This window comes from Symsagittifera roscoffensis, chromosome 6 (assembly GCF_963678635.1).
Source record: "Symsagittifera roscoffensis chromosome 6, txSymRosc1.1, whole genome shotgun sequence".
In the NCBI taxonomy this organism is placed as follows: Eukaryota; Metazoa; Xenacoelomorpha; order Acoela; family Convolutidae; genus Symsagittifera; species Symsagittifera roscoffensis.
The window spans coordinates 47,475,452-47,497,331 of record NC_087067.1 but is presented as its reverse complement, the minus strand read 5'-3'; the positions used below and the strand labels follow the sequence as shown (position 1 = coordinate 47,497,331).

General features: G+C 31.7%; 1 protein-coding gene across 1 annotated transcript in view; it reads left to right on the top strand.

The window, feature by feature from the left end:
* LOC134848070 (acetylcholine receptor subunit beta-type acr-3-like) overlaps positions 1 to 21,880 on the top strand; it is a 39,964-nt gene that overhangs the window by 11,169 nt on the left and 6,915 nt on the right. The gene's annotated exons all lie outside the window — the stretch shown is intronic.

Sequence of the window (21,880 nt, the reverse complement as noted above, 5' to 3'; positions counted from 1 at the left end):
GACAGTAATACATAAACTTGAAATATGGACATAGAGTTTATGATAAAAACTTAAGTCAATTAGAAATCTTTTGTTTTGAAAAAACTTTGCGTTCCTCTTATTTACGTTAGTGGGCTGAAAAAATTTAATGGAAAAAATCTGAAGATTCAATTGTGTGTGCAATTGAAAAATTCCGTCCTCGAAGGTTTGACCCTTTTAATAAATCAATTGTTTGTGAAGAAACATTGTTTAACACACGTGAGTAAAAAATTTAATTTCAGGTTAGTTTTTTGAACTATATGAAAGAATATGTAAATCGAAATCCATCAACTGCTCCTTTTGTTTGCTTCTTTTGGATAAAAATTAAAGACTACAAATAATTTTCCTGATTTCAGCATTGAAATAATGGGTTTTGATGACTTATCTTAGGCCGATAAATTTCTCCAACATAATTTTTCTTACAAACAATTTTTAAAAAGTGCTTAAAAATAAGATTGAATATTTAAAAAACTTACCTTGTTTAAAAAACAAATTAATGAGAAAAGTTAGGTTTTTTGAAGTAACCCGAGATGACAAATTTACAAAAAAAAATCACTATCGTACAATTTCTTATAAGTTTTGTAGGAAACTTCCGCTATCTTAAACTTTCCTAATAGGAAAAGTTCTAAGATGGACACTTCTTTTCCAAAACTCAAAGAAATCTCCGAAAAAATGTTGAATGTAAGTTTGTACCGTACTAGCAGTTAGAAATTATTACGGGATTTGTAAAGTTATTTGTGCAGGTAGAAGTTTTTAGATAGTGGTCATAATGTAGGCATTTTGAAAAAAGACACTTCGAGTTTTTCAATGAGTCTCCTGGTTATACGTGATTTGCGGTTTGAAATAACTTGGACACAAAAAAAAATCAATTTGATCAAGGATGTCATAAAGCTGCGAACGTGTTTTATGTGGGATTCAGGTACTCATCGACAAAGGTTCTAGTTAATAGCAAAAAAAAATATTTTTTTAATTAAATTTTTGGGTTTTTCAGTAAACCCATATAGCAAAACGACTCGTTTGGCATCTGAGTTTCGGTTATTAAACTCTGTAGAAGTGAAAAATTTTCAAAATAGATGTAGGAAAACTTTTTTCCAATAAACAAACAAAAAAACTTGAAAAATGTTTGTAACAAAATCTCCTATATCACATCTTTGTTGTATTAAAGTCACTTTCTTACAATTTTCTCACAAAAAAGTCCCTATTTTGTAATATTTTTTAAGCCTAGTTTTGTAAGAAGTGGTAAGATTCTCATTAAAAAGTTTTAAAAAGGGCGAATTTTGGTCAACCCGAGAAGTTAGTTTAGCAGAGGTCAAGATTCTACAAACACTTAACTGCTTTATAACATTAAAGTGTTAGCTCTATAAAATGATTGATGCTTAAATGTTAGTGAATTATTTTTCATTTTTCTGTTTTTACAAGCGCAAATATCAGTAGTGTTGTTTTACATTTATCTATAAATAAACTAAATTCTGATCAAAAAATTAGAATAGTGTGAAAAATTTTTGCTTCTAAGAAGATTCACTCAAAACTGAACTTAGATAAAGTTTCTTCATTAGGAAATGAATCAGCCGTTAGATTGGTAACGGTTGATTCTAGATTGCAAAAACAAAAAAAAAACTGAAGATCAAATTAGGACTTTTTACATTGTAGGCTACAATGGGCTAGGATATAGAAAAATTGAAGCTAATAGGTTGGTTTTGTTGGTGTTGGAAATTTTGAAAATCAGAAGCTATTTTTTCCTAAATTTTGCAAAAAAAACATGCAAACTTTTTTATTTTAGTCATCCTCAATTTGTGTTGTTGGAAAAACTGTTTAGCTAATCTATTTTCAATTATTTCACTGCAAACATTTGAAACAGAATTCAATCCAATCAATTGAGGCTTACTTTAGCTTGGCTTCCTTTATTTTTTCAGAATTTCTTCTATTTTGCATTCCGTGTGAATACAAAAAAAGCTTAATTTTAAAGTCTTTTTATTGCCAAATTTCTTTATGCTCAATTTATTGAGTTATGTACTAATGACTGTACTCATAGAGTAATTTCAGATAAGGTACACCGTCTGCTCGTCACGCTATCTTATTTTCGGCCGGATAGATTCGTGCAACTTCTTAATCTAATACCGATCTTAATCTTACTCTTAAATCTCCTAGTCTCAATAAATTTAGTGTATACTGGTTTATGCGAGTTAGCTGCCAGGAGCAGATCAACAATATTCTAAGTTTTACTCAAGTTGTTCTGGTGCTGAAGCTACAAGTAGTTTCAGCACTTACAATTAAGAGTAAAAGTTAGAGATGGATTATGATTGGTTAGTTATAAATAGTTTATAGTGATAATCCATTATAAAAATAACTGGTCTATAAATACTAATTTAGAACTGGTTCCACCCATCCGGGGTTTAGAGAGTTTTTAGAAGTCAATTAGAAATCTTTTGTTTTGAAAAAACTTTGCGTTCCTCTTATTTACGTTAGTGGGCTGAAAAAATTTAATGGAAAAAATCTGAAGATTCAATTGTGTGTGCAATTGAAAAATTCCGTCCTCGAAGGTTTGACCCTTTTAATAAATCAATTGTTTGTGAAGAAACATTGTTTAACACACGTGAGTAAAAAATTTAATTTCAGGTTAGTTTTTTGAACTATATGAAAGAATATGTAAATCGAAATCCATCAACTGCTCCTTTTGTTTGCTTCTTTTGGATAAAAATTAAAGACTACAAATAATTTTCCTGATTTCAGCATTGAAATAATGGGTTTTGATGACTTATCTTAGGCCGATAAATTTCTCCAACATAATTTTTCTTACAAACAATTTTTAAAAAGTGCTTAAAAATAAGATTGAATATTTAAAAAACTTACCTTGTTTAAAAAACAAATTAATGAGAAAAGTTAGGTTTTTTGAAGTAACCCGAGATGACAAATTTACAAAAAAAAATCACTATCGTACAATTTCTTATAAGTTTTGTAGGAAACTTCCGCTATCTTAAACTTTCCTAATAGGAAAAGTTCTAAGATGGACACTTCTTTTCCAAAACTCAAAGAAATCTCCGAAAAAATGTTGAATGTAAGTTTGTACCGTACTAGCAGTTAGAAATTATTACGGGATTTGTAAAGTTATTTGTGCAGGTAGAAGTTTTTAGATAGTGGTCATAATGTAGGCATTTTGAAAAAAGACACTTCGAGTTTTTCAATGAGTCTCCTGGTTATACGTGATTTGCGGTTTGAAATAACTTGGACACAAAAAAAAATCAATTTGATCAAGGATGTCATAAAGCTGCGAACGTGTTTTATGTGGGATTCAGGTACTCATCGACAAAGATTCTAGTTAATAGCAAAAAAAATATTTTTTTAATTGAATTTTTGGGTTTTTCAGTAAACCCATATAGCAAAACGACTCGTTTGGCATCTGAGTTTCGGTTATTAAACTCTGTAGAAGTGAAAAATTTTCAAAATAGATGTAGGAAAACTTTTTTCCAATAAACAAACAAAAAAACTTGAAAAATGTTTGTAACAAAATCTCCTATATCACATCTTTGTTGTATTAAAGTCACTTTCTTACAATTTTCTCACAAAAAAGTCCCTATTTTGTAATATTTTTTTAGCCTAGTTTTGTAAGAAGTGGTAAGATTCTCATTAAAAAGTTTTAAAAAGGGCAAATTTTGGTCAACCCGAGAAGTTAGTTTAGCAGAGGTCAAGATTCTACTAACACTTAACTGCTTTATAACATTAAAGTGTTAGCTCTATAAAATGTTTGATGCTTAAATGTTAGTGAATTATTTTTCATTTTTCTGTTTTTACAAGCGCAAATATCAGTAGTGTTGTTTTACATTTATCTATAAATAAACTAAATTCTGATCGAAAAATTAGAATAGTGTGAAAAATTTTTGCTTCTAAGAAGATTCACTCAAAACTGAACTTAGATAAAGTTTCTTCATTAGGAAATGAATCAGCCGTTAGATCGGTAACGGTTGATTCTAGATTGCAAAAACAAAAAAAAACTGAAGATCAAATTAGGACTTTTTACATTGTAGGCTACAATGGGCTAGGATATAGAAAAATTGAAGCTAATAGGTTGGTTTTGTTGGTGTTGGAAATTTTGAAAATCAGAAGCCATTTTTTCCTAATTTTTGCAAAAAAAACATGCAAACTTTTTTATTTTAGTCATCCTCAATTTATGTTGTTGGAAAAACTGTTTAGCTAATCTATTTTCAATTATTTCACTGCAAACATTTGAAACAGAATTCAATCCAATCAATTGAGGCTTACTTTAGCAAGTTATTTGGCTTCCTTTATTTTTTCAGAATTTCTTCTATTTTGCATTCCGTGTGAATACAAAAAAAGCTTAATTTTAAAGTCTTTTTATTGCCAAATTTCTTTATGCTCAATTTATTGAGTTATGTACTAATGACTGTACTCATAGAGTAATTTCAGATAAGGTACACCGTCTGCTCGTCACGCTATCTTATTTTCGGCCGGATAGATTCGTGCAACTTCTTAATCTAATACCGATCTTAATCTTACTCTTAAATCTCCTAGTCTCAATAAATTTAGTGTATACTGGTTTATGCGAGTTAGCTGCCAGGAGCAGATCAACAATATTCTAAGTTTTACTCAAGTTGTTCTGGTGCTGAAGCTACAAGTAGTTTCAGCACTTACAATTAAGAGTAAAAGTTAGAGATGGATTATGATTAGTTAGTTATAAATAGTTTATAGTGATAATCCATTATAAAAATAACTGATCTATAAATACTAATTTAGAACTGGTTCCACCCATCCGGGGTTTAGAGAGTTTTTAGTTTTTAATTGTTTGACGTAGTGAAGGACGAGATGATGTAGTTTGTTTTTGAAGTTGCGAGCATTGATTTCTTGGAGAAAGGATAAATGTGGCTGTTTGTGTTTGACGGAGGAAGATTGTTATGTTCGTGTTTCTGGAAGGGTCTCAATGATCGTGGTAGTCTTGGGCTATTGTGCAAGACTTCTGATTGATGCAATGATGTATTGATTTCGTAAAGTTTAGAGCGAGACTACGTGCAGGGTGAAGTTTGAATTTTCAGTGTGAAGTGCCAAGTGACTAGGACTGGTACGTGTTGTCAACATCGAGATGGCCATTGGTCTGGTTCAATGGTTTTCCTTTGCTGTGATGTTGATTCCATACTTTAAATCCTTTGAGTGTAGTGACCTCAGGCAGCAAATTGCATAGAAGGAAGTTGGAATGTGATTGGGTTGTCATCTCCTTTGCTGCTCGTTCCTTGGGCTCTGAGAAATCTATTTGTACTGCATTTATGGTTTACATATATAATTACTTTTTATTAATTAAGTTTTAGTTATGATTTGTTATTAATTGTTTTCGCAAAAGCGTTTCATTTTAGTTTTTTTCTAAGAGTGCCTGACACTAGAGCAACTCTTGGCAAAAATAGAGTGTGGTCCACAAAGTGTGGTGTAGCGCGGTTGGTTAGGCCGGCTATAGAGAATGCTCATGACGTACTTCTGGTTGGTGAGGCCAGGAGTGGGGTATATTTTTACGGTCTCTTTGTGCAGAGTCTCTTTTTGTGCTCAACCCTTTGTTTCGTTTTTATTACTCGTTTTTCTCTTTTTCGTTTTGGTTGTGTCTATTACTGAAAAATAGAATCTTTTGGTGTGGGTTTGATTTTCGACTTTTTTGTGTTTTATTTGATTGTGGTAAAACTTGAAAGTGGTCTTCAAACGAATAATTTACGCAGTTTTAATCTGGTTTTAATCTGGTTTGGGTACCCTGGGTTTTTCTTTCTTAGTCATGCTATTAGTTTGTGGTTTTGTGTCGTTAATAAGCTGCAATGGTCTTTCAGTTTACTAAATAATTCCTTCCAACCAGAAGTCTAAAGGAAAATTTGAAAAGTGTGAAAACTAGTTAGAGTTAATATCAGTGAAAGTTAAAACTTAAAATTCATTATTTAAACATTTCTTCGTGGGCGAGCTGTGCAATTGTGGAAAGAGTGTGTGATTTATGGGCGAATAAATGATTCAAATTTATTTTAAAAAAATGTCTGGTAAAAAGGTTAGTTTTTCTAATTTATCTGCAATTTTGTATGAATTTACTACTTTGAACTATTATTTTACTACTTTTTGGGGAAAATAATTTCTTAAATTACTGCTTGTTAAAACCGAAATTACTGGTTTGGAGGATTATTTATGAATTTATTGCATTGGGGACTATTAATGGACTTACTGCTATTTGGAGGTGATTTTTACTGCTTTCATATACTGCAATTTGTTAAAATAAGTTTAAAATTTCTAGAAAAGATTTTTCAATTTTTTATTTATTTTTTTATTTGTTTTAGTTGATTGTGTGATGAAATCTAAAAACAAAAATCAAACCTTCAAAAAGAATGGTTTGTTGTATTTTGAAAGTTATTAGCTACAAATACTTGATTTTACTTAATCATCGTCGGCAAAAAAGCCTTTTAGGAAAATTTTGTGAAAAGTGTCTGATGATGTTAGGAGTTTAGCAAGCAAGCAGGTGATGTTTTTAATTTGCAGTAGAGGCCATAGGAGTTCCAGTGCTTTGATGATCTTTTGCTCTTCGCTACTTAGTGAGAATTCGTGCGGTATGTTTTGGATTAGATTCTAAAATTTATGATTATAATTATTGTTGTGAATATATTCCAAGATTGGGACTTCGACGGGCTGTATATATTCGTCGTGGACAATTAGTGGACTGGATTCATCAATGTTGAAAGTTCTGGTTCGTGGGCAAAATATGTACATTTGTCTTATAGCGTCGTAATTTCTGATCAAACCTTGCTTATTAGTGTCTTTTTTACAGCATGTGAAATTTAAGAAGAAGGGTGTAGTATATCGAAGGGTAAATCGATGTTGTGGTTTTCGTGATGGTGTATCAGTTGTGTAGCGGTGTTGGATAAATTTATAATAAGTCTATATATGAGTTTGTTTTTCGCGTAACATTATTTGATGTGAGCAGTATAAATTGCGTTCTTTTGGTGTTAGAAAATTGAACGTTACTGAGAAATGGTTGAATTTCATAAAAAAGGGGTTGTAGGCTTTTATGTCGCGAAGTGCTGTGGATATAATATGATTGAATTTTTTATTCTTGCAGTTAATCACAAATACATAACGAGATTTTTAAAAAAAATCAGTTAGTTGGTAGTTTGCGTTAGTATCGTTTCTAAAAAGGTATCTTCCATATATCGTGCAATAGCGTGATGATAATGGTTAATGAAAAATCGGTTTGCTTTTATTACAAAAAATCTATTTAGTGTTTGGGTTAGTCCGATGGTTTTGAATTGTTTTTCCTCAATTGCTGTGGTTAGGTGATGTAATCGAGTGTGACAGAACTCATTGTCGTCTGGGTTATTATATAATGGGATTGACATGGGGTTACTGAAAGGATAGTATGAGGTATATGAAAATGTGGGAAACAAGGCATGTTCGTTAACTTAAGTTCGTTGATCGTTGTTAGTATTAGTTTGATAGTAAGTGTATCCTGGAAAAAATGGTAAGCACACTTGTAGGAATTCCTTTGTGTTGTTGTGAACAGGGTGAACTGAAAACATTCGAGGTGGACGAGGGATAGGGGCATTTGGGCGTTGGGATGTTTGCGTTTAAATACTCGGTGGAATCGGGTTTCTTCAGTAGTGGATGCCTGTTTGAAGGATTCGGAGGATGTCATGGTTTGTGATAGGTGGTGGATTGTTAGTTTGTTGGGGTTCTGAAGCTGTTGTTGTAGGGTTATAAAATTGTCTAATTCATTTTCGAGTTCTTCATCAACGGGGCTATGGGGGTTCGGTGGGTCGCTGGTCATTGGGGAGAAAAGTGGAGTTGCATCAGTGTAGGAAGAAGGGAATGAGGAAGGTTCATCATGAATTGGGGTATGGAGTGGTTGAAAGGGGGGGGGGGGGGTTGGGAAAAAGTGGATGGGCTATGCTCGGAATCTGCAATTTCATCTGGGGTTTAAATATAAGAACTGTCAAATTGTGAGATGGTATGAGAAACTGTCATCTGAATCCATGCTTGTTGAATTATTAGTGCATGATGGTACAAGAAAGGGAGTGAAATCAGAAATTGACATGTTTGTATGGTGACGTTGGAGATTGGATGAATAAGAAAGGGAACGGTTGAGGGATCCAATCTGGCGACTCATCGTGACCTAGAAAAATGTTTGTTCTGAGAACGGAATTAGTGGTATGTAGCTGTTCTATGATTTGATTTATTTATATATTTGTTCTACATTTGGTTGCTGGGCCATTATGTGATTAACTGGACTCTGTGGATAACTCGAGTTTTTTGTGTGCGGATCTGATGTTGTATATCTGATCTAGAGTACATACATATTGATTGTAAATCTATATTTGGATTTCTAGCAATAGCTCTGATACTTTTCGGTGAAATTTTTTTTAATGGTGGCATGAGTGTTGGATATGGTGTGAGTAGGTAGTATTTGTCTTGGTCAGGGTTTAACTGTACAATATTGTGGCCATTTTCAGACCCCCAAGGGACAGTTGTATCCCAAAAGTTTGTTTCTAGAAAGTGTGTCAATGAAATGTACTTTCTTTTTGTAGAATATGGTGATTCTTTTGTAACATCTTTTGTCTTTAAACAGATAAAATGGTGTTATTTTTTTCGTACATGTGTAATAACACAATATATTTCCTTCGTCGTCAAAAAAATTTGATCTATTTCCTGACAACAAATATCCTGCGCGAGGAATTTTTAATAGTGCAAGTGCAAGTGATTGTAACAATTGTGTTCGTTCAAGTTCACATTAGTGATGAAACGTTTCTAGTTCTGATAGTGACAATTCCTGAAAAATCCTACTTAATGTGTAGTCCAATTTCAAGTCTAAGTGGATGTCTTAGTGAATTGCGCCAAAATAGGTATTGTTCATAAGTGATAATTCTTGTAAACGTGTACTGCTTTTGTCTTGTGGTCAAAATGTTCCACCAGGTGTTCATGTGTTTTTCAGAAATGTTACTGGGAGGTATGAATTTTCGTCATTTTTATTGTGATATAATGGATATGGATTAATGATGAATTTTCCTGTATTCATGACAAAACTTTTTTTGTACTCGACAAGAATTTCGGAGTATTGGGTTTTATAAAGTGGAGTGCTATATTTGCGAGCGAGTTCTGTTTCTGCGTAGATTGAAAACGTGTCATTTTATTTTCTATATTAATGATTTTGTTGAAACGATTATTGTTTAGGGTTTACTTTATCATAAGGATTGGAGTTAATAAAGTGTTTTTGATGAGATTCTATCATTTTTGTGTGTATTCTTGCAACTTGAAGTTACATGTGTCTTCGGGGAACCAAACAATAGTTGCCTGTGTTCTTGTTGTTGGATCGCAATATTCTTATTCATTTTTACAAAGTAATCGCATTCCTTGATAATTTTTGGTGTCGTCTTTTAAATATTGGGTTTGTTCGACTTTTTCTCATTGGATTTCCCAATCGAAAAAAAAAAATTTTGATGTCTTTTGTTTTTTGTGTCAGCTTTGCCATTAAAAGGATTGTTTATTCCAATGTGTGGTATCCAATTTTTATCATGGAGATCATATGTTAATTGTCCATGTTTGCCGTGGAACGGGTATATATCGTCTAATTTTAAATGACCTTGGTATCCTTCAAGTTCCACTTAATGTGCAGAGTCTGGAAAAACTTGAAAATGTACAAATTTTCCGTTTAAGCCTTTATTTGTGCTGGATGTCAATCGAGGAAGTTCGTTTTTACAATTTTCAGGGCTAAGATGTATGAGTCTTTCTATATTACTTTGATGGAAAGATTCAGGATCAAGTCTATTTTTGATTCCATTTGAGTCTTGGGAACAATTTAAATTTTTTAAGAGAAGGCTGCTGCGAATTTGTATCCTGTTAAGATTGTGGCTCTAGTTTTTGAATAAGGTGTTGCTACTTTATTTGTTGTTACTATTTCTTGTGGTTCAGATTTGCATTGAGTTGCTTGGTTTATGGCGTAGCTTTGTAGTGTTTTTTGTTCATTTTCTTCACAAACATAGTGTGTGACTAGTAAACTTTGCGGTCCTGTACGAGGAGAAGGGTTTTTATGATTTGATGGTACTGAAAAAGTAAAAGGGGGGAGGGTTTGAAGGAGAAGGATTATTAAAAATCACATTTGTAGGATAGTCCTGAATATGGATTATAGAATGTGATGTATCCAAGTGTCTCTTTTGTATAACAATTGTATTTATAGATAATTTCTGTTGTGATAAATGGGGGAGGTAGTGAGTAAGGTGTTTTAATTGGTGGGGCTAAGGGGAGAGGATGATGTTCTTAATTGTTTAAATTTTTAAAATTTCGAATTCAGTTTTGCAGATTGTCTTGTGTAAGGATTTGTATGTTGTTTTCCTGTATGTTATGTGAAAATCGTGTCGATATTGTAATCTGTTGATTGCCCAATTATGTATTTGGTTACTGTCAAGATATTGGTAAAAAAATGGGGGGTTGCTACGAATGTATTCCGATCTAATCGGAGGGTTATATTATTGGTTAAATGTTCTTTATATCTGCCGTCTGAATTTGTAGGGAAATTTGGAGGAAATGATGTTGTTGGGGTTCGATTTATTGAAGGGGTTGAAGAAAGTGAGAGGGTTTCTGAGAATGACAAAGATGTATCCGATGAGATTTGGATAGGGTCGTTTACCAAGTTTGGTTCAACTTGAGTGAAAGCTTGTGTCATCCAATGTGGGAGACGTTGCGTTGAAGTTGGGGGGTTAGAAGGAATTTCACAAAATTGTTCGGATGTGGGAGTTGATCCTAGGTAATCCGATAGTATGTTCGAGTATTTTATTGTGAGGTAGATTGCAATGGTGGATGGGTACTTTGAATTGTACTACTGGAAAGATCTAGAGGATTTGGGATTGGCGATGAGGATATATTAAAAAGGACTTGTCTATCTATTTTCAATGTACCTTTGTTTTGACTAGAATGTCTTGTTCTATTCGGGTCTTGCTGTAGAGAAGGGTATATATTATATTTCGGTTCGTATTGTGGTTCGCTCAGGGATGCGTGGCGAACTACAGGTTCTAAAGGTTCTGATAATAGTGAAAGTTTTTCCTTAAATGTATATGGATTTTCTTGAAATGAAATACGTGTTGACGATTGATGGTGATTTGTCTGACTGGATGTTGGTGTTTTTGGAGATTCCTGGGATGTCGTAGTCGGTGGGGACTGTTGTGTGGGTTGTTGAGTAGCAATTTTGAAAAGTTCTTCGAATTTTTTTTCCCAATGAAGAAAATTTATGTTGATATAATATTCTTTTATAAAAATTATTAAAAAGTATTGTTGCTAATGCAAAATTTTTTTTTTATTTTTCTTACGTTTGCATATTGTCACAATTAGGGATATTAAAAATGTGAAAAATATCACAAAAAAGAAAAATAAATGTCTTTTTTCTTGAATAGATGTCTTAACATTTAGATAGTTTTTGAAATGTCGTACCCGAAGAGGTGGTCAAGAATTTTTGCAAAATTGAGGTAGGTTTTGTGTATTGAATAGAAAAACTTGAAAAAACAGCAAAAACAATGAAAAGAAAGGGAGATATTTCAAAACTGTCTAAAATAAAAAAATATATTGATTTGAAAAAAAAATTGATAGAAGTGAAAAATGTTTCGAAGTTTTGATTTTGAGATGTTTGACTGATTTTGAAAGAAGCGTTTGAGAAATGATTCGTTCTTGCCGAACTATTTTTTACTTTTCGAGGCTAAAATTGAGTGTGGTCGGGTTGTTTAATAATTTTCGACAAGTGGGCGGATTTAGGCTATTTTTGGTAAAAAGAAGTCTGATTGTCTAAGAATTATGTTTCTAGTTTTGTTTTTATTTATGGGATGATCGGGGGTATTCAGGGGTTATTCGTACTTTAGACTAAATGATCATGTCCTATTTTTACCCTCGGCTAATTTTCAACATTTTTCCTCAAGGCAATTTTGGAGTGTAAGTTGGGACAATATTGTTGATCTTTGTACTAGTTGATAGGGGTGGGTTGTAATATTTAGATATTGTTTATTTCGGTTGTCCAATATGAGGTTGTTGCCTAATTTTGACCTGGAGTTCTTTTGGTTATTTTTTCAGATATGCTTTAAGTCTGCAAAGGGTCGGTTAAAGAAGTGGTGTCCGAATGAGGTGATCTTTAGATAGTTTCTCATTGGCTAAATTTGAACTAGTTGTTGGCTTAAGTTAAACTAATTGTTCATTTCTAAAATTCATCCCAGTGTCATCGTGAATTTCGAAAAGAGAAGAAAGGTTTGTTATTTTTCTGAAAGTGTAAAAATGGTTACTTAATTAGAAAGGGGTTTTCGGAATTAAATTTTGATGAATATTTCAGATGGTCCAATGAAGGTTTTGTAATCTTTTCGTGGCTGTTTTCGAAGTCGCGATGATTGACGTTGTTGAAATTTTTCGTTTATTTCTTGTGGTAAAATGTTTTCGTCTAATTTTTGGTTTTTCTTTGTTTCTGCGATAATTGTTTATTGCTTGAATCTTGGGATTTTTATCGGACATTTTCCATTTTCCTTATCCGATAACTGTGGCGAACATTTTGCGTCATTTGTTTGTTTTTGGTTATTGTCTGAGTTGACGTGAACAACTTTGAGTCCTGTAAAGGTCTATAAGTGGGTTAGCTTGCAAAGAGCGTATTCTTTTGGGTAATAGGGTAAAAGATTGTTTCTATGTTGAAAAACTTCTTTTTTATTTCAATCAATTAAATAATATGTTATATCAGTGGGTTTGTCAATGATTTGAAATGGTCCTTTTTGGATTGGTTGTACTTTTTCAGATATTCTTCTTTGTGTTACAAAATTTTGGATTCGGACAGTTTTTCCTATTTTTAAATTTGTAGCTGGTGTGAACCGTGAATTTATTCGGAATTGAACATTCTGTCTTTGTAATTGTTTTTTAGCTATTTTCGATAAATTTCATTGTGTTCTTTATTTCTGTTTAAAATCCGTTCAGTATGTGTGGTTTAAGCTAATTTTAAAATTTGTGGGTGATGAAAATGATCTTCATCGTGTGTATGTAATGGTAGATTTTGGTGGGTTTTTTGAGGATTTTGCCATGAAAATTATTGGTTTCCGTGGTTTTTGATTAAAAACCATTTCATGAGGTGATAGTCCTAAGTTTGTTGTTATCTGTGAATTGTAAGCTAAGGGGAAAAATTTTACATCTGTTGACCATTTAGAATATTTTGTATCGTTTCCATTTATGATACATTCATGTAGTAAACGGTTCATTCCTTCGACTAAACCATTAGTCCAAGGGGCATGAGATGTTCGTGCATATTTCATTTTTCACGAATTCAGTGCCGTTATTGGTGACAAGGATTTTTGAAATATGCATAATAGGCATTACAATGAGACACTGGGTTGAGTGCTACGTAGTGTGTAAATGCGTCAACTATGACCTTTATATATGAGTTTCCTTCTGAAGAGGGTGATATTGGTCCTTTTGTATCCAATGAGATTCTGTGGTAAAAATATAAACTTTTCCATTGAAATCTTGTTTTTCTGCTATTTGTTTTTGATGTTTTTATGGTTTACTTAACTGGCATGTTATGCAATCATTGCATAAACTTTTGATCCAACTCGTTGCATTTTGAATGTAAAAATTTTGAATAAAGTTTGAGTATGATTTTTCTGATCATGCATGTCCTTTAGTGTTTAAGGAATGTGGAGTGTGAAATGCTAGGAGTATCATACTTGATGCTAAACAGGGTACTTTTAAATCAGATGTTTGGTATTCTAAAGTAATTGTATTCCCATTTATAGATATATTATCGAATTTTCTAAAGTATCTAAGTAATGTTTTGTTTCCTAGAATTGTGATATGGGTTTTGTTCTATAACTCGGCCAAGACTTTGATTTTCTATTGACTGGGTAAGTTTTTCGTTTTTTTTGTAGCAGTTCAAGTGTTGATTTCTCTGTATTCGGTAAAAAAATGTTTTCAATTTCTATTTTGTTAAAGAGGTATGTTATCTAGGGTGTCATGTAGATTAAAAACTTGATTTATTGTGTATTTTGAATCGGTATCTGGGTGTCCTGATAGATTTATACTATCAGTTAGATTTTATTTTTCTCTTAAAGAGAATATGTCTACCCTGTACATTTTTTGTCCGAGTGATTTATGTTGTGTTTTGTTTTTGATCCATGATGAGTATGGCATTGGTTTAAATGTAGAGTTTCTTTATAGGTCTATTTCGTAGTGATAATTTTGGCACTGTAAATATATTGGAAAGTGTTTTAATTGATTTATTTGTGCTTGATCAACGCCTGATTTCACTGCAAACTTGCATTCTAGTCGTGGTGATGTTTCGTCTTTTGCATGAAAAAACTTAATAACCTGTGGTATTTCTTCTGTTGTTTTTCTTGTTAATATTTCAGGTGGTGTATTTCGACTGAGTGTGTCTGGTAATGCAAGATTTTTTCCTGCTTTCCCAACTATACGTAGATTTGGAAATTGCATTGAAAAGAATGGAAATCCATAATCTCTGTGAATTGGATTTGTTTTTGGTGTTAAGAGAAAAATTATAGGTTTATGGTCTGTAATTAAAACTGTTGGGTTTTTTGATCGAAGTTTTAAAAATTCATATTCTGTGAGAGTGTATAATATAGCCTTGCATTCTATCGTAAGTGTAGAGAGTGAGAGTCCAAGTTCAGCTTGTGTAAATAGTCTTGAGTTTGCTGAAATAAGATTCATTTTGTTTGCTCCACTGTGTGATTGTAATAATGCTGCGCCGATGCCAAAAATTGAGGCGTCGCACATAGCATAAAATGGTTGGTCTGGATCTGGAATAATAGTTGATATTTCTTCAATGAGGAGTGTTTTTATTTCTTCAAATCGTTTCTGATGTTATGTTGTCCATTCAAAATTATTTTGCTGTCTGAGAATTTCATAAAATGGTCTTAAATATAGTTGCAATTTATAGACGTATTTACTTATAGACGTATTTAATTCTTTGATTGTCTTTTTATTTGATGAGGGTTGATGGTTGCGGCATTTTAATGGAGTTATCGTATATCTTTTATTAATATGTCAAAGGAAGTTTACACGGATGAGAAAAAAATGTGATTTATCCGGGGCTGCTTTCATGTTTTCTTTAAGTATTATTAGACATTAAACATTTCCTTTTTTGTCAGTGATTGCATAATGTTATGACAATTTGACTGAGAATGAGTGGTCAAAACATTTTGCTCATTAATGCTGAGAATGCTGCTGGTCCTTTGGAAAATCCATAGAAAATCTATTAAATTAGTATTGATTGTTTCCAATAACGAATTGTGCTAAACGTCGTGATTGTTCATCTAGTGGCATTTGGTTGAATGCGCTGTTCATGTCAGCTGTTGTAAAGTACTTTCCGTTTATTTTTGGGAGAATTTCTTGAAATGATTCTATGGGCCAAATACATTTAGATTCATCAAAGATTGAATTGAGGTATCTTGCGTCTAAAACAGTTTTCATTGATTCTCTTTACGCTAAAATAATAACGCGATTTATGAAAGTCTTTTCTTTTGGTTGTTCATCTTTATTTACTGGGGAAATAGTTTCGTATTGATCCAGTATGCCTAGTTTCTTTATCTTGTAAGTAAACTGAGACTTTATTTGCTCGTTGTTTTTTGAAAACTGCGTCAGGTTTCAGAGGTAGGTCTAGTGGTAGATTTACTTTCCCAACATCGAGTTTAGTTGTTACCTAAGCCATTGGGTTTGAGAGTGTTGAAAATTTAACATTGTAAGGAGTTTTTGATGTTCAGTGGTATATTTTGATACGTGAAATGTTGGGTTAAAATAGGGTGGTTTTTTAGATAGTCTGTGTTTTTTTTTAAATCACTTAATATATTATTTATTGATAATTCTTCAATAAGAACTGTTGATTGACATATATTCGATAGTTTTAAAACACTATTAACTCTATATGCTGTTTCTATTGTGGGAGAAGTTGTTGCATTAGTTTCAAAAAAACCTAAAAGTCTTAAAGGTAAGGTTAGTTTGCTTGGAGAATTATTGCATACATGTAAGGAAATTATATATGATTTTGTATTTAATGGATGAGATTGTTAATCAAAACAATTTATTAATTGGCTTGAATTCAAGGTCTGACATATATAGTAGTTGTTTGTTTGTTTCATGTTATGTTGATGGACTTGACTTACTGAAAAAATTATACATATCCTGCTACTGGTTTGATGTTTTTTCGTTCTTGGTTATATATAGGATAGAATTTGGAGAAAAATGGTTGTTGTTTAATTAACCTTCGAAAGTATGTAATTGATGGGTTTTTCATTCTTGTATATTTGTCTTTTATATGTATTTTGCTGTTTAGAATACTAATACTGGGAATACATTTAGTAACAAATGGCATTCCAACGATTTTGTGTTCTATATCTGTGATATGGAATTTTTGTTGGAAAGGTTTAATTAAAAGTATATTCTGTTCCATTGTTTGAGTGGGAAGAAGGAACAACTGGATTTTTCCAAAATTTGTTAAACTTGATCCGTAAGCTGTAGCTAATGCGCTTGAGATTTTTGAGAACATTAGTTTTGGATGTAAAGTTTCTATTTCAATTCATGTGGGAATATTTTTTATATTTGATTCTTCTCCTGAGTCTAATAAAAAATCAATTTCGAGGTCTGGTGATTGAAAATCTTTTCTTTTTAGACTTTCTAAGAGAAGTGAGATTGTCCAAACTTTTTCTTTGGGTAGTTGTATTTTATTTGTTGTATTCTGATATAAATTATTTATTCTTGAACTTCCTTTAAGTTCTTGTTCAGTAGGGTCTGTTTTTTTTAGTATTATCAGGATTTTGGAAACGATTATTTTTGTTTTGTTTTTATTTTGATTCTGTTGGTGTTTCGTGTTCTTTTTCAATCTGAAGCATGTTTATTGAAAGCGTATTTTTCTGTTTCGCTCTTATCATATGTGGTTTTGCAATTTATGTGATTTAGTTGTAGTTCTGTGTTTTCTGTGTTATCAATACGGGGAGGCTGTGATTGATTTTCTTCAGTTGATTGTATTTGGTTAACTTATATTTATGCTTAGGTGTACTGCTTCTATAGTTTTGTTGTGAGTTTTGATATTGTGTATTATTTCTATGCGTTGATTGAAAACAAATTTTTTGACGCTTTGAAAAATTATAATATCTATTCTGAGAATTGTCAAGTGATCTTTTGTGATAATTATCATAGTTTGTTCTTCAGTTTGAATAGTTTCGTGATCTGTTATTTTGATATAGTCTATTCCTATGATTTGAATAGTTTCTGTTTCTATTGTATGAGGAATTTCTAGAATGATCTTTTGAATATAATATGTTTCGGGATTTTGTGTTTAAACAATTTCTGTTATAATTTTAAAAATTTAATCTTGAATACTTCTATTTGAGTTTGATCTTGAATAGTTGTTTCGATACTGATTGTTCTGACTGTTTGATCGACTGTATCTGTTTTTTGAGAAATTCTGTGAATTTCTTTGATCTGGAGATCTTCCACGATAGTTATATCTGTAGGCTGATTGTTGTCTAGAGGTATTATAATTATCAGGAAGTGGTTTTCCTGAACTATTGTTACTATAAAGGTTTTTGTTTGGTGAATTTTGGTCTTTTTTCATGTACTGGTAAATTGATTTATTTGGTGCTTTATGTTTTTGTGGTTATTTCTGATTATCCTATTGCGTGGCGTATTTCCTGGTTCAGGTCCTATATTTGAAATAAAATTGGCTTTGACTGCATTTAAATAATCTTCTACTGAGAATTTGGGATCTGTTCCTGTGAATACCATTATTTGCTTATTTGAAGCTATAGAGGATCTACTCATAAGGTATGGATTCATAGTCATTTGTAGCGATTGTATTGTGCGGCATTTGGTATTTGAGAAAAAAATTGTAAGTTGAGATTTTGTTATTTGGAGTTGTTGTAGTTATTACGGTAGTGGGATTTCATTTTGCATTTGAGTTGGTTGGTAATTTTGTATATTTACTGTGTTTTGTGAATGAAAGTTGTTATTGTTTGACGTTGGATGATGCCTTGTTTGTCATGTTTGTTTGTTTCATGTATATGGTTCGAAAAGATATGTTTGATAGAAAGGGTCTGGCTGATCAATATTCCAATTATTGTTTTGCTGATTTGTATTGAACCGTCGTCGATTTTAATGATAGTATTCTTGATCTTCTGAGTAATGTGGTTGATTCCTAATATGGTGTTTGTTCTTGACATGTTTTTATTTTGTTGAAAAAGTGGATAATTTTCTCTACAGTTTAGTGTAGCTCGTTGATGATCGTTAAAGATTTTTGTGTGAGAGGCTTGTTGTGGTACATTTTAATTATAGTTGTGTGGTTGTAGTTGATTTTGACTACTCATATTGGGGGGTTTTGCTGTTTTGGATTTTGCAAAATTACTATATTATGATCTGAGAAATTGTTTCTATTAGACGTCTTTCGTTTATTTGTTAGTCTTGATGGCGTTACTAGTTTAAATGTTTGATAGTCCATTTGTGAATATTTTGGAATAACGGAAGGTTTTACTGTGGGTTGTATAGTTGTTTGTGGAAATGCTCTTTTTTTGTTTTTTGGAGTCGTAAGTATAGGGTGTATAGGGAAAATGCTTTGTTGCTGGTTTTTTTTTCAACTATTTCTTCATTGTGATGGAGTTTGAATATCATTTTTTTAAAAGATTTTTTGTTCCGTTTAAATTTTCTTGTGTAATATTAAATGTAGAATTTAAACTATTGTTTCCTGGTCTGTCAGTTAATAATGAATAATAATTTAAGGGCGTTGCATCATTAGTAAGTGGAGTTATTCTAACGTAACCTCTATTGATGGAAGTTTTGGTAATTGCTTGACTTGATATTTCAGTTAGTATATTAATAAATAAGGGACGAGAATTTTCAGGGTCCCAAACATAATCGTTTTCATCTGCCAATATAGTTTCATCATCTGAGTTTTGTGGTCAAAAACTTTTTCTTGCTAGTGATATGAGATAGATGTTATGGACAAAATAATCAATTGAAAACCATGCTAGTATCTTTTGTAGATCGTGCTTAGCATTTCTTGTCTTACAGCTGTATGTCAGGATTTTTGAGTTGGCGACTTACTTTGTGTTTTTCTTGAATCTAATATGGACAGATAGCTATAGATGATTAAAAATATATCGTTTGTGAATATTGAATTTGCTCTTTGTGATTTTTGGTGAAGCATTTTTTAAATATAACCTGTAAAAACTTTTGAGAATTCTATATCTATATCGTGTGTTTGTATTTGGTGTCTCATGTGATTTGGTTTTGGTGATTCAATTTCTTTTGTAAATATACCATAGTATGATATGATATTACATATATCTTTGAGATAGTGGTCAAGCATTTGTAGTTTTTTTTCTACTTAAGAAAATGCTTTTAACATGAGCTATTTCCTTTTTCGAATAGATTTGCAAATAAGTTGTAACAAAATTGTACTTGTCCTCGTGCGGGATCTTTTTGTGGTTTTTTGAAAAATGGGAGTATCGAATTATCGTCGAATTTTTTGTTGTACTCGATCATGTTTTTTTTTGTAAAACTGTCAGTGTGTAACATTCAATATGTCTTATTGGTTGATTCCAATTATGTAGACGTATTGGTTTGTTGATAAATGAATTTTTGTTTTGCGTTTTCCTTGTTTTGATGATTTTGAATATCATGTTTCGTAAGATTTTTTGTTCCGTTTAAATTTTCTTGTGTATTAATAAATGTAGAATTCAAACTATTGTTTCCTGGTCTGTCAGTGAATAATGAATAATAATTTAAGGGCGTTGCATCATTAGTAAGTGGAGTTATTCTAACGTAACCTCTTTTGATGGAAGTTTTGGTAATTGCTTGACTTGATATATCAGTTAGTATATTAATAAATAAGGGACGAGACCTTTCAGGAACCCAAACATAATCTTTTTCATCTGCCAATATAGTTTCATCATCTGAATTTTGTGGTCAAAAACTTTTTCTTGCTAGTGATATGAGATAGATGTTATGGACAAAATAATCAATTGAAAACCATGCTAGTATCTTTTGTAGATCGTGCTTAGCATTTCTTGTCTTACAGCTGTATGTCAGGATTTTTGAGTTGGCGACTTACTTTGTGTTTTTCTTGATTCTATTATGGACAGATAGCTATAGATAATTAAAAATATATCGTTTGTGAATATTGAATTTGCTCTTTGAGAATTTTGGTGAAGCATTTTTTAAATATAATCAGTAAAAACTTTTGGGAATTCTATATCTATATCGTCTGTTTGTATTTGGTGTCTCATGTGATTTGGTTTTGGTGATTCAATTTCTTTTGTAAATATACCATAGTATGATATGATATTACATATATCTTTGAGATAGTGGTCAAGGATTTATAGTTTTTTTCTACTTAAGAAAATGCTTTTAACATGAGCTATTTCCTTTTTCGAATAGATTTGCAAATAAGTTGTAACAAAATTGTAATTGTCCTCGTGCGTGATCATTTTGTGGTTTTTTGAAAAATGGGAGTATCGAATTATTGTAGAATTTTTTGTTGTACTCGATCAGGTTTTGTTTGTAAAACTGTCAGTGTGTAACATTCAATATGCCTTATTGGTTAATTCCAATTATGTAGACGTATTGGTTTGTTGATAAATGAATTTTTGTTTTGCGTTTTCCTTGTTTTGATGATGGTGTTGTGGCTTCTGAGTCGGAAAAATATATCTGGTCGTCTATTGGGTTATTTTTTTTGTCGAGTCTTTTTAATTTTGAAGTTCCTGTATTGTGTTTGTTTCTGATTCTGAGACTGCGTTTCTTCATTTTGAACATCGTTTTTTTATAATTTGTTTTTGTTTTGTTATGATGTTATGCTATTTAAAATGGTTAGTTTTTTCAAAATTTCTGTTAGTCCTGGGTCGATAATAAGGATTGGGTAGTGATTCGACGTTTAAAGTCGTTTGACACTTTGAAATTGTGGGAAGGGGAGAACAAAATTACTCTGATTTTAATCCAAGGAAAGCCTTGATGATCAATAATAAATTAAATTAATTATAGGTTAAATTTAAAATGAAAGATCCAAGGAAAGCATTGATGATATGTTTACTGCATAAAAGTAGCGTATTGAAAACAAGGATAAGGCTAGATAAGTTTTAATAGACGACTTTGAGATTTTAAAGTTAAGGTTTTGATGAGATTAGTTTCTTGAATTGTTGCTGTTATGTTTTAGATGATGAAGCTGGGATGAGAAAACTCAAATAATTTATGAAAAAAATGATTTTTGTTCTATCTGATTTTCGTATTTTGTATTTAATAATTTATTTATAAAATTTTTATGACTTACTGCAGACTTTTGGGGGGAACGACTTGTGTTGATTTTATCAGTCGTTTTTAGATAGATAGCAGGTTTAGCACCAATAATGTTGTTGAAGGGTTTCTTCAAATTATATTCATGTCAGTAAATGAAAGTTTAAAATTACTGCATAAATCATTCTGAATACAAAATTTTGTTCCGGTTTCCATCGTAATATCATGTAGCAGAGTGGTTCGATTCCTGATTGCCTTTAGCGCCAGAATCTTGGTCTTCTTTCAATACCTGGTATTTTTGGTATGAGACGTAGAGACATTTTTGTTAAATTATCTCTTTCGTCTAGCATTTTTGCAATTTTGCAGTTGTCTAATTCTAAAATCTACTTTTTTCTAAATCTAAGTTAGATAAGGTCTTGTTCGAGACTTTTGGTCGCAGCACCAGATGAGTTATTTATTATTTTATAGTGGTATTCCATCATAAATATAATTGGTCTATAAATACTAGTTTAGAACTGATTTCAGTATTGCAGGTGAATTGTTCGATGAAATTTTGCTATTGAAGTTTACAATCTGTAAAATTTCTAACTCATGTGATTTTTTTTCC